This window comes from Suncus etruscus, chromosome 13 (genome assembly GCF_024139225.1).
Source record: "Suncus etruscus isolate mSunEtr1 chromosome 13, mSunEtr1.pri.cur, whole genome shotgun sequence".
Taxonomy (NCBI): domain Eukaryota; kingdom Metazoa; phylum Chordata; class Mammalia; order Eulipotyphla; family Soricidae; genus Suncus; species Suncus etruscus.
In genome coordinates, this window is record NC_064860.1 from 37966186 (window position 1) to 37993001 (window position 26816).

The following is a 26816-nucleotide window of genomic DNA, read 5'->3' on the forward strand; positions in this document are numbered from 1 at the left end:
AAATTACATTAGGCCTTCTTACTTTGTACCTGTAGCTAAGTGTCAAGCAAGAGCATTCAAACTGATGAAAATACTTCTTTGTACTTCCTTATTCATACCTATCCACTTGGGGTAAAAATGCTGGGGTATCTTCAGAGCAGTTTGCACATTCATATGAGAAGCTGGTGCTTTTTTTTTTTTTTAATCTTGAAAAAAAAAGATTATCTTTCCTGTTAACCCCTCTTAGAAGATTGGAATGAAAGTCAAATACATGCAACCTTTTCTGCCTTTTTGGCTTTTTCCTGCAGTGAAATCATATCTGACGGTGACATCACAGTGTGTTACTTTGTGCAGTCTTGTGATGTATGAAGGCATAGACCTTAATTGGGTTAGTAAGAGCACTCCAGGAGCGGCTGGCAGCAGAGCCCTTCTCTCCCACTAGGCAGGCTTCTGCTTTAAGTAGTGCCAAAGAAGCAGAGACCAGCTTGGATAGGGAGGAGCTGCTTTTCCCACATTTTTGGTGCTTTTCTTTTTTTTTTTTTCCCTTTGGGGGGGTGGCAGTGGGGTTTCTTTTCTTTTAGTATATTAGCACTCAATGATATTAAAATTTTAAAAGGAAACTGCTTTGTTTTGAAAACTGCAAGGTGGGGGGAGGTGGTAATATGCTAGCAGGTTTGTTCTATAGCATTGATTTGTAACCAACAAAGGAAATGTCTACTTATGAGACACAAATCAATGCAGCTAGACTGTGAAAATGCAAACAGAGATGTGAGAAAATTATTCAATCGTTAGTCTTCTATGAAATTCAAAAACATAGAGCATGGAGTCCTTCGATTGTTTCAATACTCCACCCTTAAAAAAAAGTAAATAACTAAAAGAAAGGAAGAGCGGGCATAATAACCGGTTCTAATTTTGTCAAGGTTTTTCCTCTCATGATTATGAAAGGTCATGCAAGTTTATGAGATTCCTAAAAGATTGGTGATGTTGTGAATGAATTTTAGAACTCATTAACCATGCCCTCAAATATTATTGTGAAAAAATAGTAGAACATTTTATGCCTGAATTACTTCTTTCATCTGCAGTGAACTTGGATGCTAAAAGATGGATACTTTCTTGAAAACTCTCTTTATCACAAATTAGCCAATATCTAATAATAACTTACATAGTATTTTATCACATAATCACAGTATAAATATTAACAAGTAAATTGAAAAGTAGAAAAAATTATTCGAAGGAAGCTAAGGATGTTTGGCATTGTAAAACTTCACTACCTCAAAAATCTTGGAAAGAGATGATAAATCTGCATTAGCTAAAAGTATGAATCATGGGATATTTTTATATATCTTAAACTGAAATTTTAAAGGGTTAAGACAGAGTTTCATGAACTCTGACTTCAAAATTAATTATCAGTCACTTATTAGATTGTGCAATTTTAGTTTTAAGGTTTCCACTTCTCTTATGTCAAACATAGTTAACTCTTTGCTCTCTAGAAATCTTTAACATTATAGTGTTCATTTTTAAATCCTATTTCTGAGACAAGACAAAATGTCCAGTTTAAATTTCAGTCATCTTAACTATCACAGATTGTTGTGAATTATGCTGGTTTTCTTTTTGTGAGAAAGGGTGGAAAAAGGGGTCGGAGCGGTGGCACAAGGGATAAGGCGTCTGCCTTGCCCTCAGCTAGCCTATGATGGATCACAGTTCATTCCCTTGGTGTCCCATATGGTCCCCCCTGAGTGTCACAGGGTAAGGCCCAAACCCCCCCCCCAAAAAAGGGTGCAAAAAGAATCAGATATTACCTATTACTTCATGAATACTAAAGTTAGTATTAAATTAATATAAATAATTTTACTAAAATATTTTTCTAATATTCAGTAAGGGCAGAGCCCTGTTCAAAATCTTGGTGAGGGAAAATGGAAGTCCAGAAATTTTATAACTTGTCAATATGTACTTTTGTTCCTATCTGTAAGAAATCAATATTTTCCTCATTTCATCCTAAAAAATTTTGCTATTCCCTACATCCCAGTGCTATCTCTGTAGCTAAGATTACCTCAAAGGGATGAAAAAGAATGGACTTAATAAAGTAATCAAGAATGGACTGTCGGGAAACACCTTTGAAAATGAGAGCTCTTGCAGGGAAAGAGCATATAGTGCCATGCCCTGTGCTACACAATGATATCTTGAAGTCTGATTTCTGGCAGTTCAAATTCCTGAATAACAACTTGGAGCAAAATGTAAATGAAAAACCTTCAAACGTCCAAATGAAGAACCCAAAGTCTTTGACCAGACCTGGCTTTTAAACAGTAGTGTTTCTGAAATACTTATTTATCTGACTTTCCAGTTTAAAGCAAACTAGAAAATCCATCTAGCATAGAAAGTTGGAAGGTTGAAAACAAACAAAAAACGGAAAAATGATACCTTGAGCTCCAGTCATGGACAGAATTGCAACTCTGAGCAGTGAGGGCCAAGGATGATTCTCAAATGAACAGGGAAGATATTATTGAAAAATATAAACTAATGACATTTATGGATGACCCTTTATCATGAGGTAGGGGGAATGTAAATGATATCCACATATACTATTACAACAGATAAGAATATGTAAAAACGAGCCAGAGAGATGGCACATCGGTTGGCATTTGCCTTGTACGTGACTAACCCAAGAGATGGTGGTTTGATTCCCAGCATCCCGTATGGCCCCTGAGGCTGCCACAAGTGATTTCTGAGCACAGAGCCTGAGCACTGCTGGGCGTGACCCAAAAACCAAAAAAAAAAAAAAAGATAATAATAATAATAAAGATTATGTAAAATATTTTTGCTAAAAAGTGTAGAAATAAAATCTTCTTGCTTTAGATAGCAATATGGCTTTTGAATTTTTTTTAATTTGGAAAAGGTTAGAAATGATTTTGTAGGGACATTGAAAATGAGACTAATGAAAATGATTCAAAACAAACACCTTAGAAAGAAGAATATTTGTTTTTAAATATTTTTCCAGGTCCTGATCACTTAAAATAAAGATGTTCTCTGTCACTGATAGTTTTATAATATATGTTGTCATCTGGACTAAGGCACAGTTGCTCATATTTAGCTGGTTTGCTTTGTAATGCGTCATTATAAGTGACCAAAAACATGGTACAGGAAGTTGTTTGTGTGTGTTTTTTCATTGCTTATGCAACTTCCAAGCAGAAAATGTTCTTGAGACCAGATGGTAAAGAACAGTCAATTGCAAGTTTTATTCTCCAGATGTATTGATGTTTCATGTCTTCTTGAAGCCAGTTCAAATACATTTGTAAAATTCAAGCCTTAACTTTAATAACTCTTTCACTTCTGCTAGCACCACTATTTCAAGTGACAAAGAATTGAGCAGAAACTTTCATTTCAGATCCTATGAAGCCAGCTATAACATGGTGTAGTAATGTAACATGGCCACATATTTCAACCAGGTAAAAGTTCATCTATACATTTCGGCATATATCTGTCTACTCTGCTACACTAACAACTATGTGTTTATGTTTATGGTACTAAACCTCTTTTCACTTTATCTTTTTCAGTAGTGCACTTTGTTAAGACAATTTTAAAAGTAACATTTACCCAGCATTTCCACTTGGCATGTAATTTTTTTTTAAATCTGCTCTGCAACTTGGAAGTTTGCTTGGAACACAGATGAGTTAAGATAAAAAACTGTTTCTCAAAAAAAAAAAGTCTCTAGTAAGTAAAAATGAAGATACTATATCTGAATGAATGTGAAAAGTTGTCCCCTTGTATATTTTTAAAGCTTCCTAAACCATTCCTAGTTCTCAGCCAAATTCAGCCTACCCAGATTGTCTTTAGGAAAGTAGCAATTCACAGAGATTTGCAGTTAACTGTACATTAAGCTACACTCTCTCCAGTCCCAGCTCACAGCTCCACCATTTTAGAATATGGTGAGATATGCCAGAGCCCTACCATCTGTTTAATGGGCTAATTATGTTTACCACATGCCTACTTCACAGGAATATCATGAGTGAGGTTGCCAAACATCATACAAATATATATGTTTGTATATATAGATTTAAAAATATACACATAAATAAAATCATATACATATAGTACAGCATCCAGCATGTCTGAGCTTCATTCCATCTTTTAGTATCATAATATACTATGTCCCATCACTTCAGCCCAGATAGGTACTATCAGACTTTATCAAAGCACATGGTTTGACCAACCACTCCAAGAAGGTCTGGAGGTATATTATAAACACATTTCTATATTTGAAGAAAAATAAACCATATTTTTCTTTGTTAATTTTGCTATGTCCTCTATATTCCCCACTATCTTGACTTTTTAACTTTAAATTTAAAACAGTATAATTTTGCAGTACTGTATGTTGCAGTATCCAAAGTGCCAAATTCTTTTTTAAAAATATCTCTTTCCTTTATTAATTTTTCACCGTGAAGATTCTACCCACTTTTTATCTTGTCTTCCCTTTGTGAGCTGTTCAATAAGGAATTTTGGTGGAAGAGTCCCTCAGTTTAATGCTTATGATTGAACCATGTCATGGGGATTGTTGGACTTGTTCTTATGGCCCCCATATGCGCCGATAATGCCACGTGGCATTGTTTCTTGTTTGCATAGGCACATTAAAATGGGAAAATACTATACATACAAATAAGTTCTTATCTAATAGAGATTGGAATACACAAATCTTGTAGTGCAATGGGACCTTACACCCTGAACATTGATATAATGACCTGGCACAGGCCTCAGAAGAATGGGCATCCTCCATTCACCCCTGAACCAGGGAAGCTATCTGCGAAACATCCAAGGTTTTTTTATAACAACACCTGGGGAAGCAATCCTCTACCAGGGAAAACCCTACCACTGCTCTGACATTGACCTACTCAAAAGAGACTTCCCTTAACACTAAGAAGACTTGACAACAACAACGACCTGCTTACAGGACAGGGTTCTCTGCATTGCCCTTTAATTGTGAGGTGAAACGAGAGGATGCTCTGCACCTTCCTGACTGCAATGTAAGATATGCAGATTCCAGGATCTTTAATACAGAAACATGATACCAACAACAGAGACTGTGTGAAAAATAAAAGTGTATTGGCACTACAGACAATGACCTGGATTGGACAAACTAGTTTGCCTGGAGCCTAGAGTTGGTCTTATGCCAGGAAACTTAAGGGGTAGGGTCTCCTTGTATTTAGGTCAATGCTTTTCCTTTCCATGTCCCTCATATTTTGGTGGGCCTATGCAAACAATAATTGCCACTTTAACACCATTTTTACTGTGCTCCTTTGACTCTAATCCTAAAGAAAAGCAACCCACTTAAACTTTTGAGGTTAACTTAAACTAATATGCATGTACATGGAAATGTAAAAAAGTACTTTGCCTTCAATGTTTAAGGAGTTACATAAGTTTTATGGCTTTGTGTGCTGCTAAGAAATATGTACTACAATCTGGGGGCTTGAGGGACAAAGTAATTGTACATGGGTTCTGTTTTATTTTTCTTAATGTTCTTTGGCTGAAAGTTCAAAGTTAAGATATCAGCAATGGGACTACTGAGAATTCTATTTATGGGTGATTGTCCTTCCACTGTAACTTTACCTTGTCCTTTTTCTTTTCATCTTTGTTCTCATAATTAAAAATCAAAATTAATAAAATATAAAAAATAAAAAGTATCTCTTTCCTTTATTAAAGAGAGAGAGGCACCAGAGAATAGCAGAGCAGGTAGGGCATTTGCTTTGTAGGTGGTAAACCCAGGTTCGATACCCAGCATCACATATGGTCCCCAGGTATAACCCCTGAGCACCAGAAATAACTCCTGAGCACTGGTTGGTATGTCCTAAAAACTAAGGGGGAAACAAAAGAAGTCAGATCATTGTAAATCATTCCTTATCTAGAAGACTACAACTTTATAACTTTTCTTTTATGTACCACAACCTCTATATTGGGCCTATTCTCAAATCTAGCTAGTATTGTTTTATATAAACCCAGAAACTTATAACAATCTTCTCTTGTTTTATCTGAACATTTCCCAGATATATATTCTCAGTAACTTCAGTTATCATACAGGCTAATTATCACTTGCTGGCCATGAAAAATTATCTCTGGATCAATCCAAGTTGCTTTTTAGAAAGGGGCTATCATTCAGAAAGTGTTAAAACAGGGGGAATTTTGAGAAGTAAAGGAAGACAAATGGAGGGCATTCTAGGAGCAGGGCTTTAAACCAGTACAGGAACAGGACAGAGATGGAAAAGAGCAAGTCATGAGTAATCAGAGTTTCTAGTCAGGATATGATATAAGTTCCAGGTATTGGGTTTTTTCTGTGTGGCTCCTTAGTCTGTATAAAGCTGACTCAGCAAACTCTGGGCCTTCTTGATTTCATAGCTATGAATAATACAGGGAGAAATATCCATGTTCATATTCTAAATTATAAACCCAACATGTAACAGTCTATATAAAAATAAAAAGCAATAACTTCATGTGAAACAGTCACTGATAAGAGTATTTTACTTATTTTCTTCCCCCTAAGATAAGGAGTATTTTTTTTCTTTTGGTTTTTGGGCCACACGTGGTGACGCTCAGGGTGATACTGAAGCTATTCTCTCAGAAATCTTTCCTGGCTTGGGGGACCATATGGGACATGGGATTGAACCTCGGTCTGTCCTAGGTTAGCACATGCAAGGCAGATTCCCTACCGCTTGAGCAACCACTCCAGCCTCATACAGGAGTATTTTTAAAGGCATTTTTTTCCTTGAATGTTTTCTTACACTGATTTTTAACTGAAGTAAATTATTTTAACTGTTTTGTTTTATTTGGCTTTATTTTTTTTTGAGGGAGTAGCTTTATGCTTCCTAGGGATTTCATAAACAAGTTTTAAGAGGAAAAAATAGTCATATGTAAATATAGAAATAACCCAATCAGGCAAGCTTGCATGAGCACAAATGAGGGAGATCCTTTGTCAAGCATGAGTAAGCACCTTTGTGACCATCAGAATGAGCCTGTGTTTCTATGGTAGACATTTTAAGTTTTATCTGAAAGGAGACACTGATTTAGAATAATGGGGGGAATGTGAATTATTACTCTATTATTTTTCCTATGTATATTAGGATAAATAAGTTTGGTGTTCATTAATATGAACCAATATAGGCAAAAATCAGAAGAAATGTGTTTACCAAAAGGAGGAAGAGACAATTACTGTCATTGGTTTTTACTTTAAAAATGTCATAATCAAATGCTCTAATTGGAAAGAATCTTAAAGGCATCTAATTTCTTACTTGTGTTTTATTATATGACAAAAGTGAAACTTGGGAAATGTTTCATGGCTTGCCAGGTCATTGAACTGAACTAACATGACTAGTGTCTCTGTTCTTCTCACTAATCATCCAATCATTTCTTCAGTTTCTCTGTGATTATTTTAGAGAATTCTTTTGACTTTTCCTTTCCCCTCCTCCCACCTCCAGAGTTTTTTTTTGCATATCTTGATTGTCAACTAGTTTCTCAATCAATTGCTTTGAGCCAAAGTTTATTTTATCATTACAAGTTATTGGATTCTCAGAAATGATTCTGAAATTCAGAATTTGTTCTCAGAAGAATTCTAACTGTTCTGCATATACAAAAAAACTCACTAGGAGAACATGGATATCTTAATAAGAGTCCTATGATTACTTTAAAACTCAGCGATCATATTTGGGACTTTTCTGGGTTTCTAGAGTTCAGATAAGATCTACACTATATAAATGTGCTCTGGATGTTCTTAAACTGCAATACCTGCCATTTGGAGTACCAGTTCCAGCTATCACCAGCAGAACCTGTTACCTTGTACCGATTATTTCTGTCATGTTAGGTAAGAACTGTACTTGAGTTTCACTTTTCTCAGTGTGAGAGATGATCACGACAAGAGTATATTATAGTCCCAGCTTCTTTCTGTGGAGTACAAGTCAATCATTGACAGTTGGCATTCAACAAGTGTTTATTGAAAGGTGGTTAAAGCCTTCACCCACCACTTCTCTTTAAAAAAAAAAAAGAAAGAAAGAAAATCTGTCATTTGGAAACTCTATGTTTCTGATATAATACTATGTTTTGTTGTACCACCACGTATAGTTATTATGACTCACCTGTCAACTTCAACTTTGAAACACTTATTGTTGCAATGTGAAAAAATATATAATAATTCACTTTTACATTTATTGAGGGGTAAGGAGGATTTAGACCATAACTAGCAAGTGCATCAAGAGCTCAAGGGTTACTCTTAGCTTTGTGCTCAGGTATCATTTATGGCAGTGCTCAGGGGAACATATTCAAAGCCAGGGATGGAATCAGGGTCAACTATATAAGGCAATAACCCTTGTACTACCTATCTTTGCTTCTACATTTTAAATCTGTCTGGCTCACCTTGTCCTGACTCAGATGTTAGCCATACTGCCGAGAAAAAATACTGAAATTTCAGGCAGGTGTCATCTCACAGATACATAGGTAACTCTGATCTTGAGAATATATCTGCTGAAGAAATTATTTGGTAACTAAATTCACAATAGAGGACAGCCTTTTGTGAAACTGATGTCTCATGACTGTATTTATTAAGACATTTAGTCCACAGCACAGCAACTCTAAAAAATGTTAATTCATAAATTGCAAAAACTAAGCAGAATAGTCTAACCCATGAGCCTCGTTTTATTATTTTGGTCCTATCATCATTGTTATACTGTTCCATATTTGTATATTTGTAAGGAAAACATAGAATTAATTTCTTTGGGAAACCATATTCTATGGCAATACAGAGCAAATCTCCTCAGAAAACTGTAGCAGTTCTCTTATAAACTTCAACTCCTTTACAGGTGGGATGATGGGGCATTAGTTAATTCTTCCTCCACCTTTTTCCCTTTAAAGAAAAGTTTGCTCTTATCACCTTTCCGTCTGTTCAAAATTCTTTTGCTTACATATTTGAAGAATATTCTAAAGAGAAAACCTCTTAGGTAGGAGAAGTCCTATTTTGAAGTAATAAAATTGTTTTGACATAGAACTATATCTACATTCCTTTTTATATTCTTGTACAATTGAAGAACAAGAATGTCTCAGAGGCTGGTTTTTAAAATGTTGTGCCCAAGAACATCTTTTGATTATAACTAGGCTAGGTCATTGTTTCATGCTATTCAACCATCAAAAAAGAGAATCAAGTTTTCCTTCTGAGATCCAGATGAATAACAGGATATATTGGACAATTGTATGTTTCCATAAAATCCTCCCAGTTCCAATTTCCATGCTATGCAGATCTGTTATATTCCTGGGAATGTGTATCAAAACATATATCAAAATATATATCATCCAATTTTTTTAGGATTGCCATGATAAGGTCATGGGAAAATAGAGGCATCCATGTTACAGTTTGTATTTCTTTTTTCCATTTAACTTTTTCCTCAACCAAAAGTAAAATTTAAGGAACAACCTACCTTTATGGTTCTTGTCATTTTCATCTTATCTTATTATTATATTTTCCTTTTCACTTATTATATAATAATTATATAATAATGGTAGCCAAAAGTCCTCTCTATCTATCCTTCCCTCCCTTTTTCTCTTACATCCTCCCACATCACTCCTCTCAATTTACTTTACTCCACCTTCTACCCACTACATCAATCCTCGTTGGCTTGACAAGAGTGCCAGAACGTGTCTCTTGGTTATATCTCTCGGGGGGTTTTTTTCCCCATTTTAAATAGTTTGAAGAGCATTTGTTTTCTACAGTTTATTTGCTCAGTTAATGTTGGCTATCAGGCCCTTGTGTTGCATATTATTTCACTAGAATATAAAATTTAAAAAAATGTGTGTGTATGTATGTGTGTGTGCTAGAGTGTTAGTACAGCAGGTAGAGCACATGCACATAACCAACCTGATTTTCACCCTGGCAGATGGTTCCCTGAGCCCCTACTAGGGGTGATTCGTGAGTGCCGATTCAGGAGTAAGCCCTGAGCACTACAGGGTGTAGTCTTCTCCTCCCCAAAAAATTATAAAATGGATCAACTGTGTTTGTTGTCCCCTTTCTCATTCTGCATCCTCCTTGACTACCTCACATTACTCTGAAAGGAGAGAGAGAGAGAGAGAGAGAGAGAGAGAGAGAGAGAGAGAGAGAGAGAGAGAGAGAGAGAGAGAGAGAGAGAGAGGGAGGAGTCAGAAAGTGTGTGATGAAGTGAGTGAGTGAGTGAGTGAGTGAGTGAGTGAGTGAGTGAGTGAGTGAGTGAGTGAGTGAGTGAGTGAGTGAGTATATATGTGTCTGGGAGGAAGACAGACTCCCTACCTGTAAATGGCTTGCTATTGTTAGACATTCAGTTCTAGGGATTATGTAAGACAATTGAAGCTCTGTTTTTTTTAACAGAGACATGATTCATGCTGCTTGTAGTAACAGTAACCACCTCTAACCGAGACAGAAACCAGACACAGACAAAGGCTGGAGAAATCAATGCCGACTTGGTACAGCTATTCTGCTGATATCTTTTGCCTTTCAAGCAGAGCACTTGGGTTATCAGGAAAGGAGGCTCCTGCTAATTCTGGTCTTTTCTGTCTCCTGGGACTCCTAAAGGAAATTATGTGGGCAGAAGCTGTGTGTAAGAGAAAAATGGGCCTTGGGAGCAGTGAGGTCTGACTTCTCTCCTCAGCTGTTGCTTTTTTCCTAGGAATCTCCCCTGTATTTCACAAACACCTACAGGAACAGGAAAGGATTGCCAGCTACACTGTTGTTTAGAAGTCTTAACTCCTATCAGAATGGTAGGAACTTGGATATTTGCTTTGCCCATCAAGTAACTTTGCTCAGCTGATGATGCCCTGAATGAAACATGCTGCAAAGGGAGAGGAGGAAGTGGAAGTTGATTTAGTGCCAGTGCTTTATCACAGCTTTTGCTAAAAAATCTCAATGAAAGTGGACTGGCTGTCAACTTTCACAGGCCCACATGAGACCTTTTTTTTTTTTTTTTTTTTTTTTTTGATTCTCTCATAGTCACTCTTTAAGATCACACTGATTCAGTATTTTATGGAATTCAAAGCCCTCCCATGTGTATCAGTTTATTTTAGCCTTCAGACGTATGAGAAAGGCAAAGCACAAATTATTAATCAATACCCTTTTACAGGTGGTACTTTTTTTCAACAAGAATGTAATTATGCCGTGCATTGATTCCCTGCCATGCTTATATAAGGGTCAGAAAAGGGACTTCACTGTGACTCTGATCATGCAGCTTTCTTGCTCTTATTACCAGATGCAGTAAAAAAGTCTCCATCTAGTATTCTGGTTTTATATGTGTCTCATAGTTTGTTGGTAACCATTATATTTGATGGGTGAGTGTGTGGCAAAGGCTGATTTTTCTACTGAAAATCCTGATTTTAAGATTCAGCAGTACTATTCCTCTTAATCCTCTCATTGCTAAATAGAATCTTATCTTATCTTATCTTATGCCTATCTTGAATACAGGTGGAGAGGGAAGGAGATTGGGGGCGTTGGTGATGAGAATGTTGCACTAGTGAAAGGGGTATTCTTTATATGAGTGAAACCCAACTGCAATCATGTGCTTAGGGAAAATAAAGACTAAATCTAGAAAAGCGAAGGTAGTTCTGTATTTAGGTATGAATAAAATAAAAATAAAAAGCGAAGGTAGTTCTGTATTTAGGTATTCTGTATTTAGGTATGAATAAGAATTTGCATAAGTTCACAACAAAGAGAAGAGCAAATAATCTAGGAACTTCCAAGGACCCATGAAAGGACATTGGAAAAAATGCCTTCCTACCAATGTTAATTCATTGTTGAATCATGCTTTACCATTCAATCCTACCATTCTTGATCATTAAATTGTGGAAACTCAATGGAAAAAAAGATATGATTTTCCTATACAAGGAAGCCTTGGGTAGACTGGAGTGAGGGTTAACTGCTTGTCACAGTGTCTGATATACAGAATATACTATTCTGCTGTGTAGCAAACATTTGAAGAATGGCAAAGGATTGTGCTACTGCCTTAAGTCACATTACAATTTCCCTCTCTTCTGATCAATTTGGAGACATCAACTTAGAGTAGTAAAGGTAGCTTGGCTATCACTAGCATAGCATTTAACTGCCAAACAACACAATCCATGTTTTTCATAAAACTTGTACTGCCACATCAGCTACAGGGTCAGGGCAGGTTGTAAGTCTCAGATGAGCATATAAAAACCAGATATTAATGGGCTTTGACTTTTTTCAGATTTGATATTATCTAAAATTAGGACCTAATGGGATCCTTCATATTGATGGCCAAGGTCTCTTGGTATCTTGACGCCTAGGCATGGAGTTTTATTGTGTGAGAGCAAAAAGTCGAAGTTTCATGTTTTATTTAATTAAAATAATGTATGTGAAATATTTTACTGACTTACTGGACTAAAACATGGTATAAAAATAAAAATGTTAATTTAAAACTATTTATGGGTGGCGCTACAGATAAGGTGCCTGCCTTGCCTGAGCTAGCCTTGGACGGACAGCAGTTCCATCCCCCGGTGTCCCATATGGTCCCTCAAGCCAGGAGCAACTTCTGAGCGCGTAGCCAGGAGTAACCCCTGACGTTACTGGGTGTGGCTCAAAAACCAAAAAAAAAAAAAAAAAACCAAACCTATTTATGGGGCCGGTGAGGTGGCACTAGAGGTAAGGTGTCTGCCTTGCAAGCGCTAGCCAAGGAAGGACCGGGGTTCGATCCCCCGACGTCCCATATGGTCCCCCCAAGCCAGGGGCAATTTCTAAGCGCTTAGTCAGGAGTAACCCCTGAGCATCAAACGGGTCTGAACCGACAAACAAAACAAAACAAAACAAAACAAAACAAAACAAAACTATATAGGAGAATGTTTACTTGTGTTTACTTTAAAATAAATATAGATTGTATTTTGTAATGTCTGAAAGAAGCTGGATAATGATAAAATGTCTACAATAGAAAAATTCTGCATTGTTCTTAGTTAAAAATTATAATAATGTATCAAAGGGTTTATTTTAAGTGACAATAATAAGTACTTTTAAATTGTTGGGATTTTTGTGGAAGATGATTGAGTAGATGAGCTAAAGTCTCAGGTATGTTTGAAACATATACTTTTTTAGTGTTGTCCTGGAAAATTTACTAGAATAAAAGTGAAGAGTGGTTTGCATTTGTTACTGTGTCAAGGCTAGTGTTTTCTGAGCACAATGGAAAGTTTTGCAAAATAAAATTTAGTTACTTCTTTTGTATAAAAAATAAACAATTTAATTTTATGTAAAAAGTAACATTTTTGCATCTCTCTTCTGCATGACCCCATTTTGAAAATAGGGTAATATTCTTGGCAATTCTTAACACTGACTTAGACACATTCTATGGTACTTTTTGCAGACATGCTCAAAACCAAGTTATTTCTATGAGAAGACGGAAGTGACTAGTAGTGGAAAATTTATTTATTTATTTATAGTTCTCTCAATAATATCTTTATTTAAGCACCTTGATTACAGACTGATTCAGTGAACTTAGGTACCTATGTTAAATAGTTTGGAACTGGGAAAATTTTATTAAACATTCTTTACCTAACCATATTCTTAGGTTAATGAGTGCTCTGGTTGAAAAGGGTAAGAAGCTTTTCCTTCTCTGAAGATGCTGTGTTCTCTCTTGAATATGTGTCTCTTTCCTTCCTCCGACATCATTTTACTTTTTATTGCTTCACTAAAAAAAATGAAATGGACAAGGAAGTTTTTGTATCTGATGCATTTGAACAATTCTGTGGTGTTCATCATCTTTAATATTCTTGTGTACATTATGATGAACATGTTGGGATTAGCACTGTTATGTACATTTACAAAAGAAACTTATAAAATTAATCATTCCCTATACTTTATTGAAAATAAACTTTTTTGAATTATATATTAAATTCTATTACTTTATAAAACTAATTCTAAATTTAATATCTAGAAAGATTTTGAACATCAGGAGTTGATGGCAAAACACACTAGTGTACTATTATTGATAAATATCTCATCAACTACATAGAAGAAAATAACTTCTTAGAGCAATCAGAAGGATAAATATCAGAAACAGAGAGGATAATGTCCAAGATAGGAAAATATTTACAAGGAGGTGTTTACGTGTTTAGGTGTTTACGTGTGTTTATGTGTTATAACTTGAGAAAAAATGAAAAAAAAATTAGTAGCACTGAAGAAAGAGGTTACAACTGATATGCTTATTGCACTTCATGGTCTAGCTCTTCATACTAAAATAGGAATCAAAATAAAAATTTAGTAGCATTGAAGGAAGAGGTTACAGCTGATATGCTTATGCACTTCACGAAGAGCCAGCTCTTCATACTAAAACAGGAGTCAAGATTTCCAATCTAAAACTATCCTCATTGCACCATAATCAAAAGGGGACATATTAAGGAAAACTACTACAGACTTGTACTTGGAAGTGATACTGTGTAAGGCTGAGGGACACCAGATAGCAAGCATGTGCATTGTATGCAAAGAGAGGGAGGGAGTGGTAAATGTTAATATGGATTTATAATTAAAAGTTGTAAGTAAGAAGAGTCCATGTTGGTTAAAAAATGAAGGAATCAGGAAAATCTGGAGGGGTTCTGAGAACTGTTTTAAAATAATAGATCATGAAGCAAAGCCATACTCAACAAAAATAGTCAGTAAAGCCAGCAGAGAGCTAATAATGGACCAGTTGCAAAGAGTTAGGCAATATGAAAGGAAATTTCTCAACTTAGATTTTTAACTTTTGAAGTTCAGTGTAAGGCCTTTACACTGTTATTTGAAATGATGGTGAGAGCTAAGAGTAGAACCAAAGTAGATAAGGTTTAGAAAGAATGATGAGATTTTTAAATTAAAAGTTACACGTTTTAGAGAAAATTAAAAGTGAATTTAAGAAGGTGTTACAGGGTTATGATGAGGAGTCTAGTTTATGTCTGGGTGATGACCCAAAATGAACATAGGTTTAATAAAGGTGGGAGATGTCAGTGACTTTGTACTTTGCACTTTTCTATAGTGCCCAAAGTACTATGGGAAAACTTTGCCTGAAAGACCTACATTGATTTCTTTTAGTTTTTGTTTGTTTTGTTTGTATTTTTTGGTTTTGGACCACACTCAGCAGTGCTCAGAGGTTGGTTACTTCTGGCTCTGAGTTCAGGAATCACTCCTGGCAGGCTTGACAGTCAATATGGGATTTCAGGGATCAAACCCAGGTCAACCATGTGCAAGGCACTATCTATCACTAACCACTATACTATATCACTTTGGCCTCTGATTTCCTCTAGTTCTTATCATGATCTATGAGTTTATACTTTTTACCTTTAAAGAGAAATTATGAGAAATAATGTATGAAAATGTCAAAAACAAGAACTGCCACACAGTAAAGTTGCCATAGGTATGAGTGAAGATAGCCAAATTATCTGAAGGACTGATGAGGAAAAATAAGAGAGGTGCTCTGGAGACAGCAACAGAATATGCTTTCTGGGTTAATATTTGGTATTCATATGTACTTGTTTTTCTTTTAGTCATAAATTGTAATAAGATTTGCTCAGAGCAAAGGACAAGGTACAAATAACACAGATAGAACATAGCTAGCTGAATATTATAATGCTATAACCATAAATTGTGCTCATATTAGAATCCTAAACGTAAGTTTAAAAAATACCCTGAAAACCAGAATGTGCAGCAGGCTTTCCAGACAAAAAGATTCTGAGTGTCCAACAACTTAGAGAAAGGGTTTTATCACTAGGTATTCATTAAAACCAGAAGAAGAAAAAAAAAAAACACCATGAAGCCAAAAAAATGAAATAAAAGAATCAGTTGTACCTGATAACACTGATAAGGCTCCTGAGATATGCTACTCATATTAGCAGAGTTTATGAATTGTCAAAGATGAATCAAAATGTCTCTAGGAGAAAAACGAACATAGATTTAATATGACAAACAATGGGACCTCTACTGCCAAGCCAGTCTCAGGGGTCTTCAGCCATCAGTTATTTCCTCTGGACATGGATATTAGCTAGTAGGTATCAAAGCTAAAAAAAATGTTTAAGCAGAACATTTTGATAGCATCATAGAAGTGAAGATGGGGTTCCTGATTCATTTTCTAGCTAGCATTCCTTCAGAGCCTCGTTCATGAAATGCCTCATTTCCAGAAAAGCGGGGAGAATCACAGACTTGGCAATTCATTTGGTCTAATTTAAAAGTTGAAAAGTTAAAAATCAAACAGATTTTTAAAAGTTTATATGATTTAACTGGTTGATGAGCTACGAACTGCCAGATCTTTCTTCTTAGAAGACTATTAAGAGTTTTAAAGGCCCTTAAGTAAACAAACTCTACCTTCTTTTCTTATAAATGGAAGAACTGAGTTGCTAAGAGGGGAAATGACAAATTCAAGGCAATCTATTTTATTTATAGGCTTTTACTTTGTTTTTAGTAAAATTCTAATCCTAAAATTAATCTTGGGCTTTTTTACTTTTCCTTGTTTGTTTTTTCACCAATAGTCCAGTACTCTACAATCACCTCTCTGCTCATTCTTTCCCCCACCCCTAACAGTGCTTAGGGCTTATTCCTGGTTCTACGCTCAAGGCACTCCTGGAGGGCTTGGAGAACCACCTGTGGTACGGCTATAGAGTCTGGGTTGGTTACATCAAAGCAAGGTGCCACCCACACCGCTATTGTTCCTAGACCCCTGCTGATTATTGCTTAGGTTTGCCCTTGCTTTACAAAATTCCCTATGCCTCAGATTATAAGATATTCAATCTTTGGTCTTTACCAATTAGTAACCCCTCACCACTAATTCATCACTACATTTGGGGCGAAGAAAGGAGGGAAATGGAACAATTTAAAATTTACTGTGATCTTTGAGACATCTTTATCTACACCTGGGAATTGCTGTTAGACAATTAAGGTTAGTAAAGCTCACTGAATTTCTCAGAGGAAAGGTGTTATTTGAATTATTACCAGATAATTATTGTTAAAAATAACAATAAAGTAAGAAATAGGAACTGTACATGCTAGAGACATTATTATTTTAATTTCCAATGGGGTATAAAAGCCCTGGGGGATCTAGAAATGATATTTTTTCATAATGTGCTCTCAGCCAGAAACTCCTTGAATTCTGTCTAATGCCTGATGACCTGACAAAGTGGCCCAGAATCAGAAGCTGTTTGTGCTGTTGAGCTGTTAGCGAAGCTAGTTACTTGAATTGCCCCTTCAGAAACATTCCTAATTAGGAAGGGAAGTATAAGACATAGGGAATATGGAACCCAGATCAGTAACATCCATCATTTGGGAGCTTATTCAAAGAACAGAATTATAGACTCCATCCTAGACATGCTGAATCAGAAATGCTGGGTGATTGATTCACTTGTTTTTTAGTTTAAGACCAATATAAGACATTATCATCTTCAAATAGAAAGTAGCTAGGAAGGACATATATTTACCCTTTTGGGGGTAGGGTTGGGGGTTAAGTCATACTCAGCTATACTATTGACTTACTGTACTATTGGCTTACTATTGACTCTGGCTCAGGAATCTCTACTCTAGGCAGTGCTGAAATGGTGCCAGAAATAAAATTTGGGTTGTCCACCTGCAAGGCAAGAACCTTATCTGCTTGTATTAAATAACTGTATTATATATTATATATACGATCTATAGTTTGGCTCTTTTTTTGTGGGGGACACACCCACCCACACACCTGGCTATCCTTAGGAATTATTCCTGGTCCTTCACTCAGGAAGTATTCCTGACAGTGCTTGGGAGACAATATGGGATGCTAGAAATCAAACCTAGGTCAGTCATGTGCAAGGCAAACATCCTATTCACAGTACTATCTCTCAGTACCCCTACTTATATAAACTATAATTTCCTAAAGAGTTCTTTCACCTAAAGTCTGTGATCCTAAATTCTTCTAGTTGGAGGAGCTAATTATTCTATTTTCTCAATGCTATGAACCAACATAGACATAGCATATGCATCTTTCTTGCGCAGATAAGATAAAGAGAATTATATGTGTGTCCATGTTATTAGGACAGTTGTTAGTACAGTAAGAAAAAATTACATCTTTAGTATCAGGAAGTGGGGGTTTAAAACATGGACACGTTATCTATAACTTTCTAACATGAATTGATTACTTGAGCTCTGTGAATCTCATTTTTCCTCAACTGTTAAATAGATATACTAATATACACCTCAATTCCAGAACTGTTATTAAGATTAAATAATAAAGTACTTAGGGGCTAGAGAGTTAATACATCAGGTAGGATATTTGCGTTGCATGTTGCTTACTCATGTTTAATCCTCTGAGCCCCCAGATCCCCTGAGTTCTCCCAAGCACTGCCAGGAATGATCTCCGCATGCAGAGCTAGGAATAAGTCCTGAGTACAGACAAGGTGTGGCCTCAAACAAATAAATGGATTAATAAATTAATTAATAATGTCATTAAAAGGGACTGGAGACAATATCTCAATAGACAGTTCATGCTTCACAGACAGGAGACCTGGGTTCTTTTAGTTCTTAGCTCCACATTGTTCCCTGAACACTGCCAGGAATACTCATGAGCACAAAATCAGGGGTAGCTTCTGATTATGGCCCTAATATAAATAAATATTAATTAAAATGTTCCTACATATGAAAATACAAATTTCAATTAGTAGCAAAATTCAGATCTCTAATAAATAGTAACTGTTACTGTGACAATTATCTTTTTCTGTAAGCTTTGTCATAATAATCATCTGTCATTTTAGAATGACTTGGTATGATATCCAGTGAATGGGAAGGGACATACTAAAATGAGACCTCCATAGATAATGCCTTGCCATGTTATATGCCAATGTGTTACAAAGCAGTTCTGTTCTCTAAGTAAGGGTTTCCAGGGCAGAGCTGCAGAGATACCAACAATAAAGCCTGCTGACATGGAAATAACCCGCCACCTCCAATGCCTCTAACACAAACAACAATTTTGCTTGTTGCATTTCAGAATCAGCTTCCCTATACAGTGATGATTTAAGAGGCAGACAGAACTTCCTAGATTCTAGAAAGAATGTGTGGCCCCAAATACCATTTAAAATTATCTTGTGGCATCACAACTGAAAGCCTTAGAGATGGGATGTATTAGAAGGGGATAAATAGAAAAAAATCAGACATCACCTTCACCAAGACTTTTACCAAACTGCAGCAATGCAACTTAGCATACAGCATTTTGTTTCATAGATCCTCAGGTGTGTGTAATGACAGAAGACAATTAGGAGATAGCTTACAATTTGCCAAAAACTTAAAGGAACATCATAACAGCAGAATTGAGGACTGAGGAATTGTTTTAATTATAGAATGCACGATTTAAGTGATATGTTAGACATTTATTTAATCACCTAATGGTTTATATATTATCAGATAATTTTTAATCTATGTTACTAGACACAGTGATCGGTGATTTCCTTTATCAATGTAACGTTCATGGTAACAAGTGAGGGGCCTGAAAGAAGGAAGCTCAGAAACTCAGGTGGCATTTTGGTCTGCTGGTCTGTTCAAGCATTTGGTGATTTTAGAAGAATAAGGGAGAGCTCTTAGCTTACTCAGTTTTTAAGGTGGCTGTTTCCTATATCATGCATGCTTTTCTATGGTCTTTGCTTCCACCATTCTAGAAAAATGAATATGATATAACTGCTTTTTTCCTCTGGTACATCTGGCAGAGCTAGATGAAGTCTTGTAGTTCTATAGGCTAACATTTAAATGAATTAAGCTGTTTGGGTCAAGTAAAAACTACTGAATCTTCTTGTCTGGGAGTTGGGGAATCTGTTTTCTTCACCTAGAACACATTCTGTTGGACTTTTCATCTGATTCTGGTTAAGAGTCTTAGACAGGTTAATGTAGTATTTGTGTAAATAATGGATTTGAGATCAAGAAAGTCTGGATGACATGAAGCCAGTTAGGAGTTTATAGGAGCTAAATTCTGTTATGATCCCCAGCATGTGTTAATTCAGATATTCTGAGAACTAAATTTCCAATGTGTATAAAAATGATTCTCTTATCAAACAGCTCTACAGACATCAACTGTCCTACAATTCAGCATATTTCTGACACACACACACATTTATACCTGAAGATAATTTCTGATTCCAGAGGTATGGATGATACTTGAAAGATTATCCATCTCCTCTTTAGTCTTCATTACAAACTCAGGTTGTCACTATGCTTCTGAACTTCTACCCACCTATAGATATAATACTCCAAGAATTCCCTCCTTAGACATGTGGTTTTTACCTACCACGTCTGACCAATTGGTAATACATTAGAGATTCCAATGACCAATACACACAGACAAACACACATACACACACTGCCCTACTGCCCTTTGAATTCATTTGTCTGTTAAAGTAATGTATTTCACTTGCTAAAGTATTGGTTTACTTTCTGGATTATTGCTCATGATAAAAAGAATATAACTTGGTAACATCATATGGAAGAGCTTCATAGAGCAAAGTATGAGGAAAGGGCACAGAGCTCCATGTTTTATCCAGGTTTTCACACTCTTTCCAAATCTCCAAATGCTCTGCCATTGGAAGCTATCTAAACTAAAACCTTTTCAGGTATTTTAAATAGCTTCTTTACAGAGGCACGAATCATTAAATCATATTTTGACACAATCCCCAAATCCTTTACCTTTCTTCTAAGTGAGGAATGGAACTAGAAGGTCCAACTCTCAAATGTCATGATTAGCTCAGTTGGCAAACTCAGTTTTCCTTAGATATGGGATCTAAATTTCACTCCATTTCCAAAAATAAGATACCTTTATCACTGTAAACATGGGATATTATGAAGTTTTAGGGAGCTTTGAACCCAAATAAATATGTACATACCTATATATAATTATATATACATCATATAATACATACAAAATTATAATATATAGCTAATAAAAATTCAGGACTTGGCAGCTAATTGGATATAAGTAAAGAGTTTAAAGATGACTAAACAATTATGAGTTCGAGTTATTGGATAAATCTGATGGTACCAAGAGGGAAGGCTAGAGAATTAACATAGAGAATGAATTCTACTTTAAACATTCTGGGGAAAAAATCATGTTTTACAATATTTGATAGAAATGGGAGCATCTTATCTTATTCTCTTTTTCCCAGTGCCTAATAGATGCTCTATAAATGCTGAATTAGTAAACAAAGAACCAACTTAATTAATAGCCAATTACTAGTAGCTATCTAGGATTTTTATCTGAAGCATTATAAACTACCATGAATTAAAGATAACAGTGTGGGTGTTTTGTATGGAGAAGGGCTTGTTTGAGGTCATGGGAGTAGGTGTAAGCAAAGTGTATGGAAAGAATATTGAGAACTAGTTGCACTTAGAAAACAGGGGAAAGAAGGGAAATCAGTGAAGGAGGCAGAAAAAATAAGTCTAGAGGAAGTTAGAAAATGGTGTTTGAGGGGCCGGAGCAGTGGTGCAAGTGGCAGGAAATTTGCCTTGCATGCAGCTTAACCTAGAATGGACAGCGGTTCGATCCCCAAGCATCCCATATGGTCCCCCAAACCAGGAGCGATTTCTGAGTGCATAGCCAGGAGTAACCCTTGAGCATCACTAGGTGTGCCCAAAAATAAAGCCAAAAAAATAAATAAATAAAAATAAAAAATAAAATGGTGCTTCCATATGGGAAGAGAGAAAACTTTCAGAAGTTAAGTGATTGGTAACTCAAGCTTAAAGAGCAAGAGCTAGAAAATACCTCTGGGTTTGGAGCTCTGAGATAAATAATCATCCTTTCTATAGCTCATAAAACTAAACTCCCCAAGATGAGTCACCCATGGAGACTGTAGGGGTGTGTAGTGAAAAGGTAAGTACTCAGAAATATAGTGGACATTTATAGATGAGTCAAAACTGTGCAATAAAGAGGTGGAAACTTCAACTGAAAGAAGTGTTTGTAGTGATAAAGTCAAAGGATACTACACTTTGTCCCTCATGCTCATCCTCCATCTCAGCTTATTTCTCAAAACTGAAAAATCAACTGTTGGCTTCAAGATGGTGCTTGGTGTTGATGATTTAGTACTGGATAGTAAATTAGAGGAAAATACAGCAAAAGAGGCCTATACAATACTCTCTATAATCTTTCTTCCCTGGTTTTCAATTCTCACTTTATTTATTTATTTTTTTTTCTGAATACTCTAGATGCAGCCTCTTTCTATTCCCTGCCCCAATGAACATCTGCACTAGGCCCAAGTCTTGGAGTGATTTACCTGAAGAGTGACACCATTTGTTTGGAATCTACTGTGAGTACATTATGCCTAATGTGAAGGCTTCTTATTTTTCTTTACTTCATTCAAAACAACAACAGCAGCCAGCACACAGTTGTAAAAATGGAGGAAATGTTAGGTGGCTTCTCCTCTCTGTCCTGATCTTTCCACTGTAGAGCTCACTTTCCAGTCTGGGAAGCTCCTCACTGCAGCATCGCTTCTTCTCTATGGATTACTATGCTAAGCTGGATCTGAGTACTCTTTGCAGGGACCAGATTGTTCTGCCTTTACATCTAAGGCTGTACCTGAAACGATGGCAGCTCGTGTGTGATCTTTTGCCTCTCATTCCTAGCTGTGCCATTATGTTAAATCTCACTGCAACTTGTCATGTTTTGTTATGCTGGTCAACAGTATGACCCAGCTTTCCTCCTCAATGTCTTAGCTAAACCTCAGTATCTTATAGTTTTTCTCTCTGTCATGCTGAGGGGTCAGTGTCTTTGCCTTGACACTTTTGGTTCCTTTCATTTTGTGTCCAGGCCTCTACATCAGTTTGCACCAGTTCTTTGGATGCATGACTCTGGATATTTGGTCTGGTCAGGCATTTTATGCAGGAAAAGTATAGGCTTTGCAAAGCCAAAGCCAAAAAAAAAAAAATTGGGAAAGGCCTCTAAGAGAATACTGATGAAAGACCAATATAAAGTACTCATTAACCAATGTTCAAAGTAACAAATAACAAAATGTTTTTATTGATAGTAGAAAAGCCAGAAATGTCGATTATGAGTAGACAATACTTACAAAATAATTTAGTCATACACGTTTAAACAAGAACTCCTTCTATTTATTGTGTCTACAAAGTTCTCCTATAAGGTCTGAGGCAGGTGATGGGATGGTGTTTTACATATATCTCTGTCACTGGGAAATGCTAAAGCTGGAAGACTAACACTTTTCTTAGGCTTAAAGTAGGTGTTTTGCTTTCTTATTTTCTGTGTCTTTAGATATTTGGTATAAAACAGATCCAAGGCATTGAATCCAGAGTTTTGGTCCTTCGCTTTATTTTTTCTTTACATTTACCTTTCATTCTTTGAATTGCCTGAATTGTAATGGATGCTCACTGAGATAAAGGTTATACGTGGGCCTGACCAGAATGGGTCACAGATTTGAGGAATTATGGTCTGAGAACTTGACAGGAGACCAAAAGCAGTTTATTTGTTCTATAATCAGGCTAGAAAATTAGGTAAAGCCCTTCATTCATCAAGTGTAAGGAATGCCTTAAAAACTCCCAAATCTGGGTAATTTTCTCAGTTTATTGTCATCATAGATTAGTTTTGCTGGTGCAAGTAGTACAGTATACTAGGAGAGATACTGGTTTTAAATTTTTTGTGTTGTTTGGGAAGGAAAACCATCTTTCCCATTCTTTCTGTGCTCAGAGATTGCAGCTTCAGATCTGGAAATTTGAATTTAAAATTTATTGAGAAGCTGACCAGTGAACATTTGTTTCTGACATATGCAGCTTTTCACCTGTGTAGCTTGTTATGCTCTCACATATCACAGGCCTGGAAAGTATTTAAACTTAGTTTTAATCTTTGCCATATCTGCTTTGCAGAAACTAAGCTTTCTCTTATATATAGATGAAATGAGAACAACACTAATAGACTTGTTGAGTAAAAAGACAATAATTAAAATATTTTAAAATGGTGCCAAAAAGTATAGGAGTTAAGGCACTTGCCTTGAATACAGCTAACCCCTGGTTAGATACCTGTGCCACAAGGTCTCCTGAGCACTGCTGGAAGCAACCCTGTGCACTAAGCTAGGAGTAATTCCTGAACACTGATGAGTATCCACCCCCTTCTACACACACACACACACACACACACACACACACACACACACACACACACACAATGTACACATACTATTTATAAAGTGTCCTAATTCTAAAAATGTGTTTCTTTCTTTGGTTGACAACATCCCCAGGGCAGGGTCTTAAGGATTGGAGGTGTTAAAGATAGTACTAGATTTAAATTCATTTCCTACTCTTTTACCACTTACACATTGATCCAATCCACTTTACCTGAATTGTTGTGATAAGAAGACTGTTTTATGTATATGTAGTGTCGACACAGCACAGATGAGAATACTTAATCAACTAATTTTTACTGGTATTATATGGTACTAAGAACCATTGTACAACTAGGAACTCAGCAGCAACAAAATAAATTAAAACCATTACTGTCATGTGGCTTACATTCAGCTTTCTTCCCCCATAGATGGCAATAGATGAAATAGGTAGACATGAACACTATGAGAGACCTGATTTCATTTTATTTTACTTAGTTTTGTCTTCCAGAAAATGTCAAGATTAAAAGAGGGAGCAAAATGGAAAAAAGTAAGAATCCATATACTGATGAGCCCCTAAATATACATATACACATGTGCATGCGTACGCATATGCATACACACACACATACACAGGCATTACCCACGCTTCCTTCTTTCCTAATTACCTTTGAGGTAGACCCAAAGAAATCATGGAGAAGAGAAAGAGTGAGGTTGTTTATTACTCCAGCTTCCTTTTCCCAAGACCAATCCTTTTTTATTTGTTGTTTTTTTTTTTTTGGGGGGGGGAGCATTCCTGGCAATGCACGGGGTTACTCCTGGCTCCGTACTTGGGAATCACTCCCGATGGTGCTCAGGGGACTATATGGGCTGCAGGGATCAAAGCCAGGTCAGCCACATGCAAGGCAAGTACTTTACCCAATGTACTATAGCTCTGGCCCCTTCTCAACTCTAGTTATGATTGGACTTAGAGAACTGATGTCTTTAATAGTCTTAACAGTTTAACACTGAGATCAACAGCTTTCTACTATTGCTAATCCCCAGAGCATCACTATCCCTTGAGGGGTCCCTTAACCTCATCTGTACCTCAGTATACTGTCCTTTCATTATACCCTCTTCAGCTGAAACCTTTGAGGGTGCCATCTGTTTTATGCCTGGATTCTGACTGATACAGTGAGGGGAAAATACGTTGAAAAACATTAGGAACCACCTTGTCAAGAAGGTTTAAAAAAAATGGGAGAATAATTTTTTTTAATCATAGAACCATCTTCAGTTGATCTGAGAGTATTAGACTAAGCAGTGAAAGGATAAATTGTAAGAAGAAATGATAAGCTTGAAAGGGCCGAAGGTTGGTTTCAATGAATAGACCAGACTACTCTGCTTAGATCACTTTGTATAGGCCAAGTATAGCTTGCTTGACCTTCAACTTCAAGAGGAGCTCTTGGTATAGCAAGAGCAGTGACAAACAGATCAACAGAGACTTGGGAGGGTCATACAATATCAAAGAGTTGAAAAAGAGCCTGCTTATCCTAGCATTCTTTCTGCTTTAGCTATAATTACAATCTATTTGTCCCTGACAGAAACCAGATTTAAAAAAAAAAAGACTTCTAACGCAAAGGATGTGGCCTCTTATAACCAAAATAAAAACAATCACAGATCTGATTCACTCTGTGAAAAGAGCTAACTTAATTGAGCATTGTCTGGGTGTAGAGCTGTATAAATCATTGACATGAATTATCTCATTTAATCCTCCCAATCAATCTTAGGAGAAGAGCATTATTTTTTCCATTTTACAGATGAGGAAAATGAGGCATAGCAGAATGATTTAATCAGGACACACCACTATTAGATGGTAGAGCCCAGTTCTGCCATCAACTACCAGTCCTATTGGGGCTGCCACCTCCTTTTGTTTTTTCTTTCCAAAAGGGCAATAGTGAGAGGCCGGAATAGTGGCACAAATGGTAAGACATCTGTCTTGCCCGCACTAGCCTAGGACAGACTGCGGTTCGATCCCCCGGCATCCCATATGGTCCCCCAAGCCAGGAGTGATTTTTGAGTGTATAGCGAGGAGTAACCCCTGAGTGTCACTGAGTGTGCCCCGCCCCGAAAAAACAGGCAAGAGTGAGACTTTTTCATGTATTAGAAAAGACATCAAGGCTACCACTCCAGAAAGATTGGTCATAGCACAGGGCGACATCACTGGTCTAAATTATCGTGATCCAATGTTTAAGTAAATTATTTACCAAAGGGCTGGTCTGATTAATTCTTTCTTGTTCAGCCAAGCTGAGAAGCAGAAGGCATGTTAATGTGCACAAGAGGGTAGAAGCCCAGCGAAGAGAAAAAAAATAGGAGTGAGATAGAAAAATTGAAAAGAGCACTTTCCACTCAACAGACCCTGGAGACTGATAAGAGCATACACCAATAAAATATTTATTTTCCATATGTCGCAGAAAGCATTGTCTCATATGCAGTATGCAAAAAGAAGTGTGAAATATATACATAAAATGCCACCAATCTAGTTAATTTTTATGCATTTAGCATACTTACTATCTACAATTTCGTCAGTTTGTCTCAATGCATATTTTTCTTTCCACAAACAATATGGTCCGATAAGGAAAGAGACAACACTAGTCACGGCCTTATTTACTGCTATGTTTCAGCCCAAAACTACTCAGAAGCGGCACAGTGAGAGTTAAAAAAGCAGAAGGTCTAGCTGGCTAGCTCAGCCTCCAGTCACCTTAAAACGCCTGCCTTCCCAGTTCTGAAGCAGCCTCTTTCTCCTA

At 36.5% G+C, this 26816-nt stretch overlaps 1 protein-coding gene across 1 annotated transcript in view; it reads left to right on the top strand.

Annotated features, from left to right (window-relative positions):
* ZBTB20 (zinc finger and BTB domain containing 20) overlaps window positions 1-26816 on the top strand; it is a 135245-nt gene that overhangs the window by 52901 nt on the left and 55528 nt on the right. Inside the window, exon 2 of the mRNA XM_049785767.1 lies at window positions 22133-22233. The gene's annotated coding sequence lies outside the window, so the exon portion shown is untranslated. The remainder of the gene's footprint in view (window positions 1-22132; window positions 22234-26816) is intronic.